This window comes from Suricata suricatta, chromosome 11 (genome assembly GCF_006229205.1).
Source record: "Suricata suricatta isolate VVHF042 chromosome 11, meerkat_22Aug2017_6uvM2_HiC, whole genome shotgun sequence".
Lineage (NCBI taxonomy): Eukaryota > Metazoa > Chordata > Mammalia > Carnivora > Herpestidae > Suricata > Suricata suricatta.
In genome coordinates this window covers 101,100,078-101,112,303 of record NC_043710.1, presented here as the reverse complement: position 1 = coordinate 101,112,303, position 12,226 = coordinate 101,100,078, and the positions used below count along the sequence as shown (strand labels likewise).

The following is a 12,226-nucleotide window of genomic DNA, read 5'->3' as shown; positions in this document are numbered from 1 at the left end:
GGTCGGTCTGGGCTGACGAAACAGGTACCGCCGATCGCCTGGACGAGCGGCCCCGGCCATCGGGTTATGACAAGAATTGGCAGATATAAAGCAGGAGAATTCATCTGAACTAAATTTTGGGATTATTCTCCATGTATCAGAGGGGTTACGGCATTACAGATTTGGAGAAAGAAGAATACTTGTGGCATGCCCAGTGCCTCTGCAGATAACAATAATTACATGATTACAATAATGTAAAGACCATCTATGAGTGTCCACCTCTGCAATCAACTTGTAAAGAAATCATGAAAGACATATCCACCATAACTGCTATCTGGCTCTGACTACACGAAAGAAAAGCGAGAGATGGCAGATGTCAGAGGCTGAGTGGGGGAGTGGACAGCGAAGCGAAGAGGGAATCTACGGGTATTACCAGCTCCCAACTGGGGAGCCGAGAGGACTGTCTGTCTGGATAAGATGTGGAGGGTTAAGTCGGAAGTTAGAGACACAAACCAAGGAGAGAGAAATAACTGTATGGGAAGGCCAAGGGCAGAGGAGGGGGGACGTGGTACAAATGCAGTATCATCCATCTATCACAGCAGGAAGTTACAGATAATCATTACAGTGGATACATCATGAAATATCATGTTAGGCACACTAGTTAGAGGGGCGCCTGGGTGGCTAAGTCAGTTAAACTTCAAACTCTTGCTTTTTGCTCAGGTCATGATCTCATTGCTTTGTGGGTCTGAGTCCCACGTGGAGCTCTGTGCTGATCATGCGGAGCCTGCTTGGGATTCTCTCTCTCTCCCTCTCTCTCTGCTCCTTCCCCACTCATGCTGTCTTTATTCCTCTTTAAATAAATAAACTTAAAAAAAAAAGCACACTATTTAGAGATTCACGGGTATGCCCCAGAAGACTCATTTAAAAGTGAGGCCCTCTAGAAACAGATATCGCCGATGGGGATGGGTTGACCAAATAACTGGTCTTTTCCGTTAGAAGCCTGTGGTGCTAAATAATTTATACATATAAAATTTGTATCCTGAGGAAAGTTCTGAGCCACCTTTGCTCCAAGCCCATTAGAAGGGCCATAAATGCCTTCATCATCTGATGATATGAGCCTTTGAACCTTTCCAGCGTAACGATACAAACTCTTTAATAATTTAGTTTGGGGAGGCAGGAGAGAAAGCCGCTGTTCATTGAGTAGGAGGGGAAAATCTTGCCTTAATTTCTTCAGACTAGCCTTTTCAGAGTATTTTTTAGTGCAGTTAACACATACATAAAACATAAAATTTGCCATCAGAATCATTTTAAGTGTAGGCTTCAGTGGTACTCATTATATCTATTACATAATACAATCATCACCACTGACGACGTCTAGTTCCAAGATTCCGCCCCTGAAAAGAAACTCTGTGCCCAGTGAGCAATGACTTGCCACCACCTTCCTCCCAGCCTCTGGTAATTTCCATCCTGCTTTCCATCTCTATGGATTTTCCCATTCTATGCACCCCATACAACGGGAATCATACAATATTTGTCCTTTTGTATCTGACTTATTTCACTATCTTCAAACTACCTTTTGACAATTTTCTGAAACCTTCCTAGGCCAACGGTAGGATGTGAAAGTCATGGGAAATGTGACGTGAAAGTACACTGCTCCACATAAAGTCTTGATGGCACTACGTAAAAAGAAAGGACCCTATCCATTGGGAACGATGGTTTTCCAGGACCCAGGCCCAGTGACTGAGCCCGCACAGTCTCCTCCTGGGTCACTGCAGCAGAGAAGCACAGTTTGCTGGCGCGGGGAAGAAGGCCACCTGAGAGCTGGCGCCTTCGGAGCAGCACCGATGCAGGACTGTCCCCAGCGAGTCAGCGCCGGCAGTGGCTTCAACACTCAGCCCCACTCACCTGCTACTTCCATCGGCAGCTGAGAAGGGGTGGGTGGCTGCGTGCACAGTTTAATAAGGTGGGTCACCCAACTCTGAAGTGACCACACAGGTGTCAGGGGCACATATGCCTGCGAGGGATGTTTTGTTTTGGCTGCCTTTCTCTCTGTTCCCCAGGACTGTTTTGTTTATGCACTGCATTTCTTTCTGGAACTTCTCACATGTTGCAGTGGGTCTGCAAGGAATGTATGTATCACGTGTGCAGTGATGTGAGTTACAACCCACCTAAAGAGATTAAACCACATCTTGTTATTTGTATTGATCTTCTATTGCTAGCTAAAATTAGTTTCAAGGGTACAGCACTGATAGCTGGTGGGTCATTTCCATGCTTTCTTGAACCGCTGTCACTCTTGCCAGGTAACCTCGAATGCAGTTATGCAGCGAGAGGCTAAACTGTCAGTATTTCATGAAAAATAAACCTCTGGATATAGCAGGGTGACTACTTACCGTACCTAAAAGCACGGAGAATACCAATATAGTTGTAGGAACGTCCCCGGGGAGCTCAGGAGCAAAGCACCTTCATGGACCGATTCACCTTTTCAGCCTCTGCAAAGACACAGTCGGGAGAATCTTAGGTTTCTCAGAGGTGACAGTTCCTGTGAGGGAATTGTAGCTGTAACATGGCTGCCAACGTGAGTTTGGGGGGTGGAGCTTGGATTTCACAAGCTACTCAACATGAGGGATATGTGAACGTGTGTGTATGTGTGTGTGTGTGTGTGTGTGTGTGTGTGTGAGAGAGAGAGTGTGAGTGTGTGACTGTGCGTTAGGGCAATGGGAGGAGATCTTTTAAGAGGGTTGCTTTATTCTGAGAACTGGTGTCACCGACAACGAGACCATATAGAGAATTTTTCTGCAGGGCTGTTTTGAAGAGCATCCCCACTAAAGGGAACTCCAGGGCAGAGACAGGGATGAAGATCCTAAGCGCCTACAAAGCATGAAAGGAGAAGCAAGCAACAGAGTCTCGAATGAGAGGCTGAATTTGCACAAACTTGGGGCCATACTGTGTCTGCTCACTTTTGGGAAAGGAGGGGGTGGGGAGGGAGGGACGGACACACATAGAGATGAACACACTAAAAATGGCTTCACTGATGGATGGGGCACAGGACAGACGTGGGGAGTGGGCTGGACAAGAATCCCCTGTGAAGTACAATTCAGCCATTGTGGGTGTCTGAAGCGTGATGAAAGGCATCGGTTTGGTGGTCCCTTAAGATTGCTGATTTATGGCTAGATGGGGAAGGCAAGTGAGGTCGTTCTTGGCTTGTGCGCACACACCCTCACAAAGCGTGCGTTCCCACTCTGTGCTAAATACATCTATTCCTCTGTTCAAGTAAGTGGGAAGCAGAACAGGTCAACCTGACCCTTACGTGCTGCTAGTCTCAGGGGACATTGGTGCCACCCAAGTAGCAGTGTGTCACCTGGAGGCAGAGCTCCCTTGACCTTACAGGATCTGAAATCAAGGTCTGGTGATCACTTGACTTTCTTTGCCGTCTTCCATCCTCACAGTTTGGGACCGGATTCAAACACCTGCTTTCAGGCACCTGTTGTCTGGGTGGGCTTCAGGGGGGATGACCATGTAATACTGCCCAGGCAGGCATGACCTTTTCCAGATCGGGTCCATATTTCTGGGGTCATGCTGTGGCTTTCCTCTCCTCTCAGACGTCACAACCAATTGATCAGGACGCGTGTCAGCACCACCTCCCAATACATGCAGAATCCAGCCACTTTGCACCCACTTCACGGTAAACACAGGGTCGTCCCCATGCTACCCTGTCTTCTGCTTCTGCCCCACAGCCTCACCCAACACCGTGCCCAAAGCCCTCCAGCAGCCCCCTCCTCCCTCGCAGTGAAAGTCAGTCCCTAACACAGTGTGCAAGGAAGATGCCCCACAACGTGACACCTCTGCTCCACTCTCGCCCAGGCACGCAGGCTACCCCAGCCCTGCTGGCTCTCTGCGCTTGCCGGGACACAGCGATTTTGCTCGTGCTTCCGTGCACTCGCGTGCTCTGTCCCCACTGTCTGGAGCCCTGGCTCCCCAATATCCACACGGCTCACTTCTTCACTTCCTTTGTGTCTTTGCTCCCTTCCCTCTGGCCTTCTGCCGCCGTCCCATCTATAACCCCCTCTTGCCCTAATCCCACCTTATCTTCTCTTCCCTGCTTTCTCATTCTTCCTTGCATTAATCACCATCTGCTATATACTTCATTGTATTTATAGTCTATCACCCCTGGTAGAATGCAAATGCACAGGGAGCAGGGATTTTGTATGCCGCCACAGGCCTAGTGTCTAGAATAGCATCTGGCACACAGAGAGCAGGTCTCAATCCATATTTGCTGAGTGAATAAGTGAATGTCTCTTATTTCCTATTCCAAGAACCAGGACCTGGGCTTATTGTAATAAGTGTGTCCCCGATTCAGACTCCGCGTCTGAGATCCTCGTGTTAACAGTGTGCCCTCCCCTGCCCCTTGATGACTGGGGCTTGTTTTCTCTAGTCACTGTCCTTTCGTGCCACCCAGGGCTGCAATGTCCTGGGAGCTGGGGGCAGCCGTCTCGTTCCCCCGTCCCCAGGGCTCTCCGCGGCTGACTGCTGGTTTGCCTACCAGTCACTGGAGAGCATCTGTTTTCAGGATGCCTCACGTCCTCACCTACTATTACTGCTCACCACAGTTCCATGATGCCTGTAGGAAGACAACCTGTCCCCTGTCACCGTGCTCTGCAGGTACCTGTCCTGCAGCACTGGGCTTCCACCGTCACCTGTCTGCGTAATATGTGCAGTTTGGAGTACAACATACAGTCACAGTTTCTTTTCCTATTCAGATTGACTGAGCCCCCATCTTGCCTATGAAAAGAGATGTTTCTTTCACCTCTGGGGTCCTTGTCCCACGATCGCAAGAATCTCAGGGTCCTACCCAATCCTAAGAGTCACATCAAGAGAGAAAACCCAGAAATCTACTTGGTCCACTGGGGAATCCTGGGCTGTCATCATCTGCCACACGGTGTCACTGTTGAAATACTGAAAACCCTGAAGCTGGTGATGCCCTTGTCTGCTGGCAGGAGAGCTGCTGAGGTGGTGACGTACCACCACCAATACCGGGAAACTCAGGAGCCTAGGACCATCCAGTTATCCAGGGAACAAAGATGACTTGGGACAGGGCACTGTGGCTGCCAGCTCTGGGTGAAGGCCTGGGGGAGGAAGTCCTGCCCTCCGAGTTCCTGAGAGCTGCTGCCACCGTCCAGATGTGCGCCTGGGCTCCGTGGGAGCTGGACCGTTAACTCATGCACGTATCTACATGGATAGCTTCCCCCAGACCCAGTATCCACATGGGTACAGATCTGTGCGCTTCCCCCCCAGACCCAGTATCCACACGGATACAGATCTGTGCGCTCCCCTGCAGACCCAGTATCCACACGGATAGAGATCTGTGCGTTTCCCCTCCAGACCCATGTATCCACACGGATACAGATAAGTGCGCTTCCCCCCCAGACCCAGGATCCACACGGATACAGATCTGTGAGTTTCCCTCCCCAAACCCAGTATCCACACGGGTACAGATCTGTGCGCTCCCCCTCCAGACCCGTGTATCCACACAGATACAGATCTGTGAGTTTCCCCCCCAAACCCAGTATCCACACGGATAGAGATCTGTGCATTTCCCCCCAGATCCACGTATCCACACGAATACAGATCTGTGCACTCTTCCCCCCCAGACCCAGTATCCACACGGGTACAGATCTGTGCGCTTGCCCCCCAGACCCAGTATCCACACGGGTACAGATCTGTGTGTTTCCCCCCCAGACCCAGTATCCACACGGATACAGATCTATGAACTGTTACCCCCCCTAGACCCACGTATACACACGGATATAGGTCTGTGCACTCTTTCCCCCAGGCCCACGTGTACATACAGATAGAGATCTGTGCACTCTTTTCCCCTAAGACACACGTATACACATGGATATAGATCTTTGTGCACTTCCTCCTCACTGGCCCACATATACATGCATAAACAGACCTGTGCACACCCCCCCCAGGCTCATGTATACGCATGTATATAGATCTGTGCACACTTCCCTCTAAGACCCACATATACATATGGATACAGATCTGTGCACCCTTCCCCCGCCTCCAGGCCCACGTATACATGCATAAACATACCTGTGCACACTCCACCCCTCCGGGCCCATGTATACATGCATATACAGACCTATACACAGTTCCCCCCAGACCCATGTATACACATCAAGATCTGCATGCGCTTCCCTCCAGACCCACATATCCACACAGATACAGATCTGTGCATACTCCCCCCTCCCCTCTCCCCCGCCCACTGCCGAGACCCACGTATCCACATGGATACAGATCTGCCCGTGCTTCCCCCAGAGCCATCAAAAGGATGAGTTTCTAAGAAGTCTTTAGCAGACTCCTGTGCTGTCTGGGATCAGGCTCTTCCCTAAACCCCAAGTTCTGATTCTGAGAGTACAAGAAATCCTTCTCTTGCTTTGATCCAAAGCCTGCCCTACTTTGCATCTCAGAAAGAATGACATTTCTTTTAAAGAAAAAAAATTTACCTTATTGCACATACAGTGAGGCTATGTTTTAGGTACTTGCCTCCTCTAATTAGATTTGTATACTTTTTAGACTGCCTAATACTTCCTAGTCTTTTGTTCTCTCTGATGTCATAAGATACTCAACAGAGCTTGAGTTTGATGGAAAAAGAAACCCAAAGGGAGCAGAGCACTTTACATGAAGGATTGTGCAAGGAGAAAAAGCAAGGAACTCATTTACTCACCAGCAAGGAAAAAAATCATGTTAAGAGTTACCATCCATGGAGCCACTACTATGTGCCTGGCACTTTGGGCTACATTATCTTACTCAACCCTTACAACAATCCTGAAAAGGAAACATTATTGGCAGAAATGTGGAGAAGAGAAATCTGAGATGTGGAGAAGCAAAGGACCAGCATAAAGCCTGAGATGATGCAGCAGAGTGAGGATTCAGATCTGTCTTCCAGACTCTAAAGCATGGACTCTTCCCAATGCACTAAACTCACTCGGTAGCAACCGAGCGACTGCTGAGGGGCCCTTGACTACTGAGGGGTGCACTTATTACCCACCACTCCCAGACTTGACTGCTACAGAAACCGTTCCCCTACCGTACTAAATCATCCTATTCTTTTGGTTCTGGGAGTGTCTGCTTAAGTTAGAATCTCCCTTCCCTTCTGAAATTCTATTTCAACTCATGTTTTTAGAGCCAAATGATAGTTTTCTGATCTACTTCTTCCTCTTCCAGATGCAAGAGACGAGGGAGTACCAGCTACCTGGACTTTTGGAGCCGGAAGACATTCTGAGATTCCTCAGAGCATGCAATTGTCTTTATTGCCAGGTGACTCCTGTGCCTCCAATAAGGGTCAGGATGTTTCTTTTCTGATCTGTGATCAAAGTTCTGGGCCGAGGAATTTTCTGGCATGGTGCAATTATTTTTTTCTCTTTGGAGTTTAAACAATCCCTGTAAGGGACAGGCACTATAGTCACAATGTGAACTTTGGAAGTGGAGACAATAAAAGGCTGCTATCTTGGAAAATAGTGAGAACTCTCAGTTGGTGTTGGCTTCATCTCACAGTTGGTCATTTTGTAGAGTTCCAACTCTTACCCGAGAACAGTTACCTTATGACTCAGAAAAATCCCCTTGGCTCTTGCAATCCATTTGAGGTCATTAAAATGCTTGAGTGAACTTCCAAGTTCCTCTCTGTTTAAGAGAAATTTATATAGGCGGTGTGTCTGGTTATATGCCTCAAAATGCCATAGGAATTATCATAAAAGAGGAGTATTTCCATTTTCCAGTGCCTTCATATAAGCATATTCAAGGATTCCAAATCCTCTTGTATTTTAGCATTCTTACTTGAGTCGTCATAAGGATTTCTACATAGGGATTACTTGTTTATATATTTGTGTTTTCAATGTCTCCGAGCACATCCCAGAGAAGGAGGGGCATCTCAAAATGGAGAAAAGTAAACAAAATTTCATAACTTTTTAACCTAGAACACTTACCATAGAACATATTTTTTGTTTGTTTATTTTCTGAAATGCAAGTGGGAAAGAAAATGACAGAGAGTTCAAGGTTCTCAATCCTAGAGCTGCTACCTACACTAGAGGTTCCTTCTCCCCAAGGATCTCAATTTTACTGAAAACTTAAAGGCATGAAAAACTTCCCCTGACATGGGAGGGCATCATCAATGCTATGGCAATGGCTTTGACTGCCTCCATTCTTAGTCCCATGAATCTTATTCCTGTTTCTGACTCTACCTATGCATACGTTTTGGTTTACCTCTATTTGAGGATAATGGTGTGAAACCAAAACATTTTTCATTTACTAAATGGATTTTACTTGAAATATGTACTCATTAATTTTCCCAGTACTGTATAGGTCATACCATTAATTACCGAATGTCGTAGGATGTCTTGAATTGGAGACAGCAGGCATGTCAGGTGTTTGTTATTAATTTCTAAGGCGTTATTCTTCAATCTCATCAATAAGCCACTGTGAGCTTTCCTTAACGATGATGCTAGGAGGTAAAACAGAAATCTGTGGATTTGGTGTTAGGAATGAGACATGAGAATTTCTCCAATCTACTTTTTACAGTATGTTCAAAGTAAGATTGACAGAACAAAGTGGCTAACTAATACAAATGAGGACTGTCAGCATTCCAATTTCTGGCTAAAATTCAAAGAACTAAAATATTTCACAAAGGCAATGGAATCTATTCCAAAGTAACAAAAATAAATTCCTCTCTAAAGAGTAAGAATGTTAAGTATCTGTGATGCTTCCTGGAACTCTGGATTAGAGTCTATAAGATTCTATCGGGCAAACTCAAAAATGTCTCCTAGGTCAGGCCAGTAATGTTAATTTGGGGTACCATCTTCGTCTACTGAGCACTCGTATTATTGAGAACGGGGAGCTCTTGCCAGTTGTTTCCATTTGCAAATGGAGACCTGGCCTTCTCAGAACTTTCATCTCTTTGAGAGAAGCTCTAAGTCCAGATTTGTAGGACAAAGTTCCTATCTGTACCCTTGACCTAGACTTTCACAGGCTATTTTATTTCATCTTAGATATTATCTCTACATCTCAAATAGCTTTCACCAGGGGAACAATTGCATCTGACATTTGGCCACATGAGTCAATAATACAAATATATTTGATATATACATATATTATATATATGAAAACAAGCTCTTTTAAAAAGAGTCTACCACAGGTTATGAATAAATACAATCATATAACTAAATAATATTGTTTAGGGGCTTCTGGGTGGCTTGGTCGGTTAAACATCAGACTCTATCTCAGCTCAGGTCATGATCTCATGGTTCCAGGAATTGAGCCCACATCAGGCTCTGCACTGTCAGAGACTCCCTGTTTGGGATTGTCTCTCCTTATCTTGCTGCTCCTCCCCTGCTCTCTCTTTCTCTCTCTCAAATAAATGAACTTTAAAAACTATTGTTTAAAAAAACCAAGCATTTTATTAGCTGTCCTAATTGCTAAACTTTGATGAATATGTTTTAGGGATTATATAGTTTAAGGCAAAATCAAATTATCCATATACGTTTTATTAGCCATTAACTTTAATTTTCCCTGTAAGGGCTCCAGAGACCCTGAACTCACCATAGACATAGACGACATCAGGCCAAGTCTCAGCCCTTGATTTTGGTACTTTTGGATTCCAGATCTCATTACTTAGAAAAGATCTCTTTGGGACTAACTTCTCTTTTGCCTTTGATCCCTCTCTATGTGGGCAGACCTATTTACAAAATATCGACGTGAAGGCTCTCCGAAACTCAGTTAAATGTGTTTGCTTGTATTTCTTAGTGAACCTCATCTACATGCTCCGAATTCCTACCTCAGATAAACCTGAATGAGTTAACCTCTCAATGCCTGAGCACCACCGTGAAGGTACTGGCTTTACACATTTCCAGGGCTCCTTCACCATTGTGGCCAATGCACTGTGCTCTTTGATTTTCAGGGCCATCCTCCAGATAGGGTAGAATTCATTTCTATATTTTGATGATGCTAGACAAGTCTGAGATGTCTTCCCAACCCACTGTGGTTTACTCCTCTTCTTTTTCCTCCACATTCCCCTCCACACCTGTGTGTTACGAGCTACCAGCCTGTGTGGGATGTGTGTGTATTTAGTCTTAGAACTTGTCAAGAGTAGGGACAGCACATTTATCTTATATTCCCAGCATATAGTATAGTTTTGCACATAATAGGCATGCAATGAATGAACAAATTCTCACATTAGTCTTCCTGATTTTATCATTTTTCCTCTGCATACTTTTAAAACACCTTTTGAAAAATTACTTATTAATTTTAAAAAAGTGGGTTTCTTCAAAGTATCTAAGATCCAACTCATTAAGAAAAAATCGGTTGTACAATTTGGTTCCATACTATACATGCAAACATACATACACACATGTATGTATATATTTCTTAGGTAGTTCATCAGAGTTTTCAATGTTGATGACATTGATTAGCACAATACTGAAGCCCAGATTCACAGACCTAACCTATTTGGTCAGTCTTTGAGTTATGGTCCTAGGTACTAATGGCATATCCAAAGCAATATTCTCTCACACACAGTTCATGTCCAGTATGGTGTGGTTTATTGTTTGAGAACAGTTGTATAAGTACAGAATAGACTCAGGATATGGGAGGTTGTGGTTATTCTTAAAAAAATTTAAGATGACCCAATTTTGAGCATAGTTAAGGCGTTTTTGGACATATGAAGAATGCTCATGTTTGTCTCATGGATATTAACTAGGAAAAGATAACCATCTTTAGTTTAAATATCATTGAAATTATATTTAAAGATGCCTCAGCCAATTCATAGGATGTAGAAAAATCTCCTAAAAGGAACATTTGTGTCACAGCTCTTAGGATTAGTTAGCTTATGTATTTAACCAATATATATATAAAGAGGTGTATCAAGAGTCCAAGAGCAGAACCCCAACTTATATAACAGAACTTCACAGTGTTAAGAAAAAAAAGTTTCATTGAACAATGGTTTGCCTTATGATTATACAGCAGAACCAACCAATTTTAGACCCAGAACCCAAAACTCTGAATTGCTCCTGCCTGGTCCTACTGACCTGAAGTCCTGTAGTAATCACACTGAATAGAATAAAAAAAGTCCTGGATTGACAATTCAGATCTTCTGGATCTGTGCCTATATTAGGAGGTCCATTATTTTAATTTGGTCAGAAGAGACAACTAAGAAACAGGTGGAAACATTACTTGACTGTTTTGAAGGCAACCATGTGGGTGGGCAAAGGAAGTTTTGACTCTGTCAGCGCTGGTAATTATCTGGGTCACTTGTCCTTATCCAGGGGACAATCTTTTATGTGCCAGTATGGAAAAGGCTAGTTGTCTTATGATTTTTAACCACTGGATCGCTGAGATATATCCAGAAGATGGTATATCTTCTAGGGGTTGGGGGTTTTCCTAGGTTGGTCACTGCAGGGGAATGAGATTAAATCTGGGAAAAAAATAAAAGCCCTCTGGCACTCACCACTTCCTTCTGAATTCTCAAGAAAAGCATGGACTACTTCTGAGGTCTAATGTCTAGTAGTCCCTGGAGGGAGCCTGTCTTACTTCTCAGGATCAGGATAAGAAGATGGGACTTGGCTTTCTCCTCCAGTGTGTTCAGAGACTAATCTCTGAAATAGCTTGGCCAGACAGAAGATTTTTCTTTGAAGGACTCATGGATAAGTGGTTGATAACTTGCCATTACAAAAAAAGTAGAAATCTATAAATATTTCCATTTAAATACATGTGTCTCCTGTACCCTACAATAAATTGCATTTAGGTATTCAATTTAATTAAAATTAAATATATTCAAAAGCTATTCCCTTTCTTTCACAGGCCTTATGTCTATAAAGATGAGATCATATACTCAAAGAGGCTTTTAAGCATATTCTCAAAGTGGCTCTTAGTAAAATCCCCGAACTTTTACCCTACTGTCCTGTTAATGGAGGGTGTCAGGGATTCTGGCCTTCAAGGACATGATTATGGCTTTGGCTGTGCCCATTATTGATTCTATAGGGAGTCAAGTTCAATTTTGATTTAAGATGAAGCCATTTCCTTTGATGAGGTCAATGAACTCTTCCTGGATCACCCCAGATATTCATTGTCTGGCAGGAGTTAATCACAGAAGTTAAATTGGATTCTTTGGGGGGGCGGGGAACAGGTCTGAAAAGAGGGACAATACTGCCCAGACCCACGCGGAGAAAGGGACTATGAGAGTGAAAGCCTCCTC

The 12,226-nt window shown here is 44.7% G+C and overlaps 1 long non-coding RNA gene across 1 annotated transcript; it reads left to right on the top strand.

Annotated features, from left to right (window-relative positions):
* The first annotated feature begins 1,373 nt into the window (after positions 1–1,373).
* Positions 1,374–2,174, top strand: LOC115272717. The gene is made up of 2 exons (XR_003900418.1): positions 1,374–1,434; positions 1,582–2,174. It is a non-coding gene; the product is annotated as an uncharacterized LOC115272717 (long non-coding RNA).
* The last annotated feature ends 10,052 nt before the right edge of the window (positions 2,175–12,226 follow it).